This window comes from Arachis ipaensis, chromosome B3, assembly GCF_059453495.1.
Source record: "Arachis ipaensis isolate K30076 ecotype BB chromosome B3, ASM5945349v1, whole genome shotgun sequence".
NCBI classification, from domain to species: Eukaryota; Viridiplantae; Streptophyta; class Magnoliopsida; order Fabales; family Fabaceae; genus Arachis; species Arachis ipaensis.
In genome coordinates, this window is record NC_142438.1 from 71,053,244 (window position 1) to 71,062,863 (window position 9,620).

The 9,620-nt window shown below is 37.5% G+C and overlaps 1 pseudogene; it reads left to right on the plus strand.

Moving 5' to 3' along the window:
- Positions 1-1,532: 1,532 nt before the first annotated feature.
- LOC148571066 (uncharacterized) lies at positions 1,533-3,944 on the plus strand (annotated as a pseudogene).
- Positions 3,945-9,620: the final 5,676 nt, after the last annotated feature.

Sequence of the window (9,620 nt, forward strand, 5' to 3'; positions counted from 1 at the left end):
GCTCTTCCGCTCTCTTTCTAGACGCCTTTCTTTTTCTTCTCCATCTTCCTCCTCCACCTCTCCAATCCATTCTTCCTCCAATCCTCTTACTGAGAAAATAGTTAGACCTGACGAACTTTCTCCCAAACACAATATCTTTGAAGAAGAAGTTTGCTTCGAAGATATCAATCAAGCCATCGACAATTGGGAGATACCCAAAATCCCCCAAGATGAGCTTTATGTCCCTGATGACAACAAAAGAAAATCAGACTATATCATCAAAACCGCTGAAAATAATATTCCTCTAGGACCAGATTCCGGTGAGGAGTTCCATCTCTTAACCAAACAATCTGTCAGAGAACGTGCCCGTCATTACAGATATCTTCACATAGGGTGTGTCCAGGTTGCAGTCAAACCACTCATCCGAGAAGGCTTGAATGCTTCCATCCTCATGTGTCTTAGAGATATTAGACACAATGATTTCCAAGACTCCCTTATCGGAACAGTTGAAACAAGTCTTGGACATGGTCCAGTTTATTTCAACTGTTTTCCAAACAAAACGGTCAGCCTATTAGACACCAATATTCTTGACTCTCTCTTCCTAAACATCCGAATTCATGGTCTTAACATGAAGGAAGGATCCATTCCAGCCGCTTTAATCTATAGGATTCAATACAAGGTCTTGAACACTTGTAATTCTAGAGTCCTTCTTAAATCCCAAGATCGTGAAACTACTTTGTCAGAGAACGTGCCCGTCATTACAGATATCTTCACATAGGGTGTGTCCAGGTTGCAGTCAAACCACTCATCCGAGAAGGCTTGAATGCTTCCATCCTCATGTGTCTTATCGGAACAGTTGAAACAGGTCTTGGACATGGTCCAGTTTATTTCAACTGTTTTCCAAACAAAACGGTCAGCCTATTAGACACCAATATTCTTGACTCTCTCTTCCTAAACATCCGAATTCATGGTCTTAACATGAAGGAAGGATCCATTCCAGCCGCTTTAATCTATAGGATTCAATACAAGGTCTTGAACACTTGTAATTCTAGAGTCCTTCTTAAATCCCAAGATCGTGAAACTACTTTGTTTGTCACTGACATGACAAAGGCCAACGTTATGATTCCAAGGCTCATAAGGTGGGATGAAATTGATCTCCCCCAGTCATGGTCTATTGACAGAGCTATCCCTACACAACCTAGACAAGCACCTCTCTTACGAGAAATAAAACAGGATGAATCAGGGAAAGTAGAAATTTTCTTCGACAGAAGAAACTCTTTTTCCTCCAGATCTGAAGCAGGGACATCTAATGATTTTGCTTCAGCAAGAAGGTCTTTTTCCGTAACCTCTCAATCTCAGTTTTCAAAATTTTCAAAACCCGTACACTCTGAAATCAATATTTCGGGATTACAAAATAATTCAAACATTTCTCAACCAGTTTATCAAACTGATGATAAGCATTCAGATGATGATATTGAGATAGAATCTTCCATTCAATCTCCAACATACTCATCTATGCATGGTGCTCAATATTCTTCTGTGAATAATGCCCAATGAGTAGCACATAATTTATCATAAATAGGGAAGCCTTACGTAAAAACCTTGAATCTGAGGAATATGACCTCCACAGAGAATGGTATTTACGTACGCATACAGCTGCTCAAATTGCATCATTCAAAGAAAAATATTACAGTTTTCTAAAAGAAGTTAAGATGCATATTCCTTTCTTTGAATGGTTTCATGCTTATTCCATAAAAAATAATCTGGTTTATCCTTTCAAAAACAAAGAAAACTTGCTTTCAGCAAATGTTATTTCAACTTGGAAAGTTAAAGATGGGAATTTAGTTAGATCTGAGTTTCCTCCAAAAGGACCTTTTGTTATCTCAAACACGGAAGGACATAACCCTGTTATGGCTTCTCCTTTTAAAACAAAAAATATTGATGAAGCTGTCGCCCCAAAAGATATTAAAAATCTTATTGAACAATCTAATTACACCAATAGATTTTTACAATGTCTGGGTGACAACCTTTCATCTTCGGGATCTACTTTTTCTTTGAAAAATATTTCTGAAGCCTCTACTTCTAAAAGTATTGAAAAACCCCTTTTTAAACCTTTTAAAATGAGTAGTAAAGCAAAGCAAAGTCTTAAAACTTCCATTTTAAAACAACAATCCGGTGATTCAGAAGTTATTCAAAAAATTGACCAACTTTTAAACCGTTTCTCTACTGTCCCTGAAACTCCTAACTCTGGTGAGTCTACTTCTCGTATTCAAATGCGCTCATCCAAAGCCGTTAATGCCCTTTGTCATGAGTCCAACGACTCCTCCTCCGAACAGAGCGATGATTCTCACAAATCATCCCTCAAGATCAGTCCTATTCTGACCAACTCTCTCACCAAATGGAAGGGTTTAACCAAACCCCCTGCATATAATTATAATCGTTTTTCCGCTCCGGACCTAGCTCTTGAAGAAAGGGAACTAGGTTTTGTCAACTTCAATGCCAATAATGTCTATGAATGGAACATAGACGGCAAAACTGAATATAACATCATGAGTATGCTTCAGCATATGACTATGGTAGGGACAGCCTATCAAGCTGCCCATGAAACTTCTGAAGAAGCAATAGCCAATGTTATTGTTTCCGGTTTCAGTGGCCAACTCAAAGGATGGTGGGATAACTACCTCTCTGATAACCAGAAACACTCAATCTTTTCTGCCATAAAAGTCAACGATCAGAATGAACCCATCATTGGAGACGACGGAGAACCCATCCCCGATGCTGTTAACACCCTAATCTTTACCATAGCAAGCCACTTCATTGGTGATCCATCTCTTTGGAAAGATCGCTCTACTGAGCTACTTTCCAATCTCAGATGCAAAACTCTGTCTGACTTTGGGTGGTATAAAGACACATTTCTTACTAGGGTTTATACCAGGGAAGATAGTCAACAACCTTTCTGGAAAGAAAAGTTCCTTGCTGGACTCGCAAAATCCCTGGGAGATAAAGTAAGGGACAAAATACGTAGCTTAACTCCAAATGGCATAATACCCTATGACGAGCTAAGTTATGGTCAACTGATTTCTTTCATCCAGAAAGTTGCTTTAAAGATTTGTCAAGATGACAAAATCCAAAGGCAACTTGCACGAGAGAAAACCCAAAATCGTATTGATCTGGGAACTTTCTGTGAACAATTCGGTCTTCCTGCTTGTCATCCTAAGAAATCCAAAAGACTATCCAATCGAAAAGTTTTTAAACCTAACCCTGAAAAGAATTTCAGAAGATCTAGAAAAGGTTTTCAAAAACCTAAAAATAAAAAGAGTTTCCAAAAGAATTTCCAAAATTACCCACAAAAGAACCCCATTATTTGCTATACATGTAAGAAACCTGGACATATTAGCAAATACTGCCGGTTAAAAGGAAAGATTAATAATCTAAACCTTGATCCTTTGATTGAGGAACAGATTAATAATCTTTTGTTAGAAAGTTCAGAAAATGATTCTGACCAAGAATATTCGGATGATATCAATAACATCGAAATCGATGACATTGAATCATCAGATTCAGATGTCAAGCAAATTGGTGTTTTATCCAAAGACCAAGATCTCTTATTTGATGCTATTGAGGCTATTGACAATTCAGAACAAAAGAAAGACTTCCTTTTGAAATTAAAAAGATCTTTACAAAAGGAGAAAAAACTCAAAAATTTGGTCCTTAGCAATAAATATGACGTCAAACCAATTTTCAAAAAATTAGAAAAACAAGTTATTCGTCCCATAACTATTCAGGACCTCCAGTCTGAAGTCAACAATCTCAAAAGAGAAATCCAAGAAATCAGGAGAAATCAAGACAATCATCAACATATTCTCTCTCAATTAATGCAAGTGGGAGAATCTGGTGATGAACTTGATCAAACAGAGTGTTCTAGGGAACAAGAAAATAAAATTTCTGACGACAACGAGGGATAAGAAATTCTGAGAATAATCAATGTATTCTCTTTTATGAAACATCGTGTTCATATCCAAATTGTCGTTAAAGATTTTGTTTTCGACACCATTGCACTCTTTGACTCGGGTGCAGATTCAAACTGTATTAAGGAAGGTCTGATCCCCACAAAATATTTCGAAAAGTCTACTGAACGCCTTAGCTCAATAACGGGCGAAAGGCTAAGTATCAATTTCAAACTAACAGGTGTTTTTGTTGAAAAGGGTAATCTCAGAATTCCCACCGAATTTATTATTGCAAAAGATATCAAAAATGATGTAGTCTTGGGGACACCTTTCATAATCCTTTTGTTTCTTTACCTAGCAGATTTTCCAGGACTTACCTCTTTTGTGGGAGGACAGGTAACCTTCTTTGAGTTCTTAGATTCACCAAAACAAAAATCTTTAAACCTAATTGAATCTAAGACAAAACAGATTTGTTTTTTGAAAGAAGAAATCTCTTTTAAAACCCTTGAATCCCAACTCTCCCAACCAAAGATTCAAGACAAAATCAAGAACCTTTTAAACCGAATTGAGAAGTCTATTTGTTCGGATTTGCCTCATACTTTCTGGAATAGGAAAGAACACGTTGTTGATCTTCCCTATGAAAAGAATTTCAAAGAATCAAAGATCCCTACAAAAGCCCGCCCAATTCAAATGAATGAGCAGCTTTTGCAGCATTGTCAAAAAGAAATAAAAGATCTTTTGGATAAAGGCTTAATTCGTCCTAGCAAGAGTCCTTGGTCTTGCTCTGCTTTTTATTTTAATAAGCAAGCTGAAATAGAACGAGGAACTCCTAGGCTTGTCATCAATTACAAACCACTGAATGAAGCCTTACAATGGATTCGTTATCCCATCCCAAACAAAAAGGATTTTCTTAATAGATTAAACTCTGCAGACATTTTTTCAAAATTTGATATGAAATCCGATTTTTGGCAGATCCAAATCACCGAATCAGACCAATACAAAACAGCATTTACAGTTCCATTTGGACATATGAATGGAATGTAATGCCTTTTGGTCTGAAAAATGCCCCATCTGAATTTCAAAAAATTATGAATGACATTTTCAATCCATATTCAAATTTTGCAATCGTTTACATTGATGATGTTTTAATCTTTTCCCAAACTTTACATGAACATTTCAAGCATGTTAAAACTTTTATGTACATCATCCAAAAAAACAGTCTTGCTGTCTCTAAGTCAAAAATTGTTCTCTTACAAACAAAAATCCGTTTCCTTGGTCATATAATCTTCCAAGGCACTATAACTCCAATTGAAAGATCAATTTTGTTTGTAGAAAAGTTTCCAGATTATATCCTTGATAAACCTCAGCTCCAGAGGTTTCTAGGATGTCTCAATTATGTCTCGGATTTCATCCCAAATCTTAACAAACTCATTAAGCCTCTCCATGATAGGCTTAGGAAAAATCCTCCACCTTGGACAGAAAAACATTCTGATATTATCAGGTTCCTTAAAACTAAAGTCCGCAATCTTCCCTGTCTTTACTTACCTGTTCCTCATGCATTTAAAATAGTAGAAACAGATGCATCAGATTTAGGATATGGCGGTATCCTAAAACAAAAATTGCATGATAAAGAATGTATCATTGCATTTACATCCAAACATTGGAATAGTACTCAACAAAAATATTCCACTATCAAAAAAGAAATTTTAGCCATTGTCTTATGCATCACAAAATTTCAATCTGACTTACTCAATCAAAAATTTTTAGTTCGAGTTGATTGTAAATCGGCCAAAGATGTTTTACAAAACGATGTTAAAAATCATGCATCAAAACAAGTGTTTGCCAGGTGGCAAGCTATTTTAAGCATCTTTGATTTTGATATTGAGTACATCAAGGGCAACTCAAACTCTCTCCCTGACTTTCTCACACGTGAATATTTGCAGGGAGATAAGCAAACAGACGATGCCTAAAAAGGCAACCTTAGCCTCAGCAAGAGGCAGAGGCGTTCGCCTAGCCCTACCAGGGCCAATCAGAAGATCTGGGTCTAACACCCCAACGGAATCATCTACCCAACAACCTCAACAATCTGGGTCATCTACCCAACAACTCACCCAACAATCTGGGTCATCTACCCAACAACCCACCCAAAAATCCATTGAACCAAAACACAACCAAGCCAAACAATCCAAAGCAGACTATGCCATCCCAATCGAAACCCTCCTTGCCTTACAGGACCAGGGTCTCACTAAACTCAACAAAAAATCATGGGCTGACATATGCAGTGAGTCAGATGAAGAAATTGACTTATCTCAATTGATATCCCAAGTAGCCAATCGAAAAACAGTCATACAAACAGGAAAAGAAAAGCCCATGGACCAAACACCCCAAACATCCTCAACCACTACCAAAACTCAAAAAGCCCAAACCAATTACATGTCTACAAACAAAACCGCAAATATTATCCACATAGAGCCTGAATTCTGGGATAGCTCTCCAAACAAAGTCATCCCAAAGATTTTCCCTACTGGATTCCACTTCAGGCCTTTAGCACCCAACAAAACCCGCCAATTTTACGAATTCATCTTAATAGATACTGACTCAGTATCTATTAAACATTACAAGGATAAAATCAATCTGAATTTATAACCCATTCAACTATCCAAATTCTCAGAATTTTGTCCCCAAAGCAATTTGGAAACAACCTAAACAAAATTCAAAAATTTTCTCAAAATTATGACCCAATAGGTTTTAATTATTGGGATTACATGAAAGCCTGGACTAAAGTATTTTGGTTTCAAAATACTCAGTTCAGACATTCATGGTTAATTTACTTTAAAAGAAAAACCAATTATGTTTTTCCAAATTGGTTCTACCAATGGTGGGACTTCTTTGGACCAATTCAAGAAATTTTACCTTCACCAACAGATGAAGGGTATAAACTTTTTCAATCAAAGTTTAACAGTCAGGAAACATGTGTTCCTGTAATGTTAAAATTTTTCTCAACATTTTCATTGGCATGGGTATTCTCATGGCAATACAGATATGCAAAACCAAACCACCCCAAATCATTTCCAATCCTACAAAGGCATGGTTATGTCAAATGGTGGTCTCAATTTGATGCCTCAATGGCCTACCCAGAGAAGGTCAGAGAATGGTTCAAATCCAATCCTGAAAGTCAAAAGATTTCAGACCCAGAAACTGCTTTGTTCCTCAATCAAAAAGCCCAAATTGCTGCAGCCTTCGCAGGAGCTCAATCGAAAGAAACCCTAGCAAAAAATCTTCAGCAAATCATGCAGATGATTGAAGAAGACAGAAAACACAAAGATGATCCCACTTCCTCGGCAGAATCCTCAAGCGGTTATAACCAGAATGAAGACGACTGCTTTGGAATTGACCTAGGAGAAGATTAGTCTTTAATTAGTCTTTAATCTTCGAATTTCATGTAATCACAAAACATTGTTAACTTGTACTGTAGAAATGGTGCCGGTCATGTTCACCTGTACTGTAGAAACAGTAGAATCTTCAGCTATATAAGGAAGCCTTGTATTCATTAAGAGGCATCCTTCAATTTGAGAGAGAATAGAGAGAAGTTAGAGAGAGAGACTCTGAGAGTTCCCTTGTAAGCTCTCCAGCTCTTCTTCTTCCCTCTTCTTTTATTTCAATCATTCAATAAAACTTTCAATCAGTTCTTCATTTTCGTGTTTTCATATTTACATTTCTGCAGTTGCATATGTGTGCGGACTACCGCCACATCTAACTTCATACTAACAATCATATGCGTGCGGACTACCGCCGCATCTAACTTCATATTTACTTTCTTGCTCTTGCATCTATCATACTGCATTCTTACTGACTTCATTTTCTGTCATTCTCCCCCTTTCCCTCCTTGATCCACTTCGGGACATCTGGTATCAGAGCCTGATGGGGAAGTAGGAGTGTTAATATTATCATTAAGCTGTCTCTGAGGTTCATGGATCTGGAAATTATGTTTACTGTTCATGTTCTTATTTTTGGTATATATCAAAACAACCACTCTTTAAATCTGGAAGTACAGGCTGTTTACTTTTATCACTTAAGGGAACTGTAGCAGTAAGACCCTTGTTGATGGGCAGTAAGGCTAATTTGATGATGTTCTTGAAAGTGATAAGATCCAAACGTAAGAACTCCTGGTGACTATGGATTTAGAGATTGCAAAAAAAAAAAAGAGTTAAAACCCCAGATCCAAAAATTTGAGTGATAGTTTAGTGATAATATTTATATTCCTTCTGAACCAAAGGAGGGCAATGATATCAGATTTTATGGAAATATGTCTAAGCTCTTCCGCTCTCTTTCTAGACGCCTTTCTTTTTCTTCTCCATCTTCCTCCTCCACCTCTCCAATCCATTCTTCCTCCAATCCTCTTACTGAGAAAATAGTTAGACCTGACGAACTTTCTCCCAAACACAATATCTTTGAAGAAGAAGTTTGCTTCGAAGATATCAATCAAGCCATCGACAATTGGGAGATACCCAAAATCCCCCAAGATGAGCTTTATGTCCCTGATGACAACAAAAGAAAATCAGACTATATCATCAAAACCGCTGAAAATAATATTCCTCTAGGACCAGATTCCGGTGAGGAGTTCCATCTCTTAACCAAACAATCTGTCAGAGAACGTGCCCGTCATTACAGATATCTTCACATAGGGTGTGTCCAGGTTGCAGTCAAACCACTCATCCGAGAAGGCTTGAATGCTTCCATCCTCATGTGTCTTAGAGATATTAGACACAATGATTTCCAAGACTCCCTTATCGGAACAGTTGAAACAAGTCTTGGACATGGTCCAGTTTATTTCAACTGTTTTCCAAACAAAACGGTCAGCCTATTAGACACCAATATTCTTGACTCTCTCTTCCTAAACATCCGAATTCATGGTCTTAACATGAAGGAAGGATCCATTCCAGCCGCTTTAATCTATAGGATTCAATACAAGGTCTTGAACACTTGTAATTCTAGAGTCCTTCTTAAATCCCAAGATCGTGAAACTACTTTGTCAGAGAACGTGCCCGTCATTACAGATATCTTCACATAGGGTGTGTCCAGGTTGCAGTCAAACCACTCATCCGAGAAGGCTTGAATGCTTCCATCCTCATGTGTCTTATCGGAACAGTTGAAACAAGTCTTGGACATGGTCCAGTTTATTTCAACTGTTTTCCAAACAAAACGGTCAGCCTATTAGACACCAATATTCTTGACTCTCTCTTCCTAAACATCCGAATTCATGGTCTTAACATGAAGGAAGGATCCATTCCAGCCGCTTTAATCTATAGGATTCAATACAAGGTCTTGAACACTTGTAATTCTAGAGTCCTTCTTAAATCCCAAGATCGTGAAACTACTTTGTTTGTCACTGACATGACAAAGGCCAACGTTATGATTCCAAGGCTCATAAGGTGGGATGAAATTGATCTCCCCCAGTCATGGTCTATTGACAGAGCTATCCCTACACAACCTAGACAAGCACCTCTCTTACGAGAAATAAAACAGGATGAATCAGGGAAAGTAGAAATTTTCTTCGACAGAAGAAACTCTTTTTCCTCCAGATCTGAAGCAGGGACATCTAATGATTTTGCTTCAGCAAGAAGGTCTTTTTCCGTAACCTCTCAATCTCAGTTTTCAAAATTTTCAAAACCCGTACACTCTGAAATCAATATT